Genomic DNA, 2,089 nt, shown 5'->3' on the forward strand with positions numbered 1-2,089 from the left:
AGATGTTTTCCATGAGACCTGACCCAGGCCTTTACCTTTTTTTGTTAAAAAGGAAATTCGAATGCACCAGCTGTAAGTCATTAGTCACCTAACACGGTGGGATAGCGAAGTGAATTAGCCAAGCTCCCAGCAAGCCAAAGGTTTTTCTGCATAGTTGATACTGGTTGGAGTCCCAGTGTTTTGAGCTTTATAATTTCATTTTACCCCACATGTTCTTTCAGTCAGAAAGAATACCTTCAATTAAGAAGCTTTCTGAATCAGATGGGGAGTGTTTTGAGACAGCTTTGGCCATACCGTTCTATGTTCATAGTTCAGTGTTTTTAGTGTGTGTACAGATATGTTTATCGCCTCAACAAAAAGCTGTACTCCAGAGATCACAACCTTAGTTAGCCATCCCCTCAGCCCTAAGCAGCCACTAATGCTCTTTCTAGTTTTGGGCACTTCATATAACTGGACGCACTCGTATGTGATCTGTGTCGTCTGTGGTCTGTGTGAGTCTTCTTTGTACACTATCATGGCGTGATCAGAACCTCATTCCTCCTGATGGCCAGATATCACCTCTCACTGTGTTTGTCTGGCAATCTATCGACATCAGGACACTGGGCTGCGTCCGCCTTTTAGCTGCCATGAAAAGTATTACTATGCAAATTCATGTATAGATTTCCATTTGAGCCCTTATTTTCAGTTCCTTTGATTGTTCACCCATGAGTGGAATTGCTAGGCCCTAAGGCAACTGTTTTAGAGGGATAACAAAGTTTCTACGAAGGAGCATCATTTTACATTCCCGTCGAAAATTTAAAAGGGTTCCAACTTTTCTACATCCTCACCAACACTTTTGTTTGTTTTCTCTTTGGTGGGATTTAATTAAAATTAAATGTTAATTTAATTTAAGAATATTATCAACAGGTGGTGGTGGCTCACACCTTTAATCCCAGCACTCCGCAGAGGCGGAGGCGGAGGCGGAGGCGGAGGCGGAGGCGGAGGCGGAGGCGGAGGCGGAGGCGGAGGCGGAGGCGGAGGCGGAGGCGGAGGCGGAGGCGGAGGCGGAGGCGGAGGCGGAGGCGGAGGCGGAGGCGGAGGCGATCTCTGAATTTGAGGCCAACCTGGTCTACATAGTGAGTTCCTGGACAACCAAGGCTATACAGAGAAACCGTGCCTCAATCGAAAACAAAAACACCTACCCTCTCATGCTCCCACCACCTGGGGCAGCTGGAAGAGATGGCCCTGGGGTCATAAGAGTGGGAGAGCTATCGCTGCCCCTCACCAGCTTTAGCACTCAGGAAATGAGCCCTGTACCTTGCCTGGACAGCATAGCAGCGTTGACCCTGGTAGTGGGGTGTAGAACCAGCCCTGAGGATGTGAGATCAGGAGGGCTGGCCGTGCCAAGAGGTGGCATAGGTGCGGGGTGATGCCCCAGTTCCTCCTCACCCCTCACCATCTGTGGCAATGGGGAGAGCCGGCTCTGGGATCATGAGAATAAGAGAGCTATCCTTGTCCCTTCACTGTCTGTAACACTCAGGAGAGCGGGCCATGTACCTTGAGTGGGCAACACAGTGGAGCTGACCTTGATGGCAAAGGCAGGATTGAGTCAGTCCAGAGGGTGAGAGAGCAGGAGAGCAGAGAGAGGAGGTCCTGCCTCCTGCCAATGGCAGCATTGGGTAGCCTAGCCGAAGCAGTGCTAGAGAGCTTGTCCTGTCCTGTGGTACAAATAAGGGAAAGCCGGCAGGCTGACCAACTCAGCTGCCGACCAGGCCCAGGTCCAGGGCTCAGAGTTGGCCCACCCCAAAATGTATATCATCTGCAAATGGCTGGGATGTGTGAAAGAAACAGTCCTGCTGATCCAAAGCTGCAGGATCTCCATGACATAGGACAACAACAAGATAACCAGGAGGAGTTCTGGTGAGGATCTGATAACGATGGTGTCACAGAAGCCAGAGGCCATGAACCAGACAATGACTCATTGCAATGAACATTTGCAAGTGAAGATGTGAGGACAGAGGGTGGACATTTGAAACCTCTTTCAGCATTAAGTTTACTAGGACACCACTAAATAGGATTTAGATATTGAAGATAAGCGAGAGCCACTTAG

The sequence above is a fragment of the Rattus norvegicus genome, chromosome 9 (genome assembly GCF_021556685.1).
Source record: "Rattus norvegicus strain SHRSP/BbbUtx chromosome 9, alternate assembly SHRSP_T2T, whole genome shotgun sequence".
Classification (NCBI taxonomy): domain Eukaryota; kingdom Metazoa; phylum Chordata; class Mammalia; order Rodentia; family Muridae; genus Rattus; species Rattus norvegicus.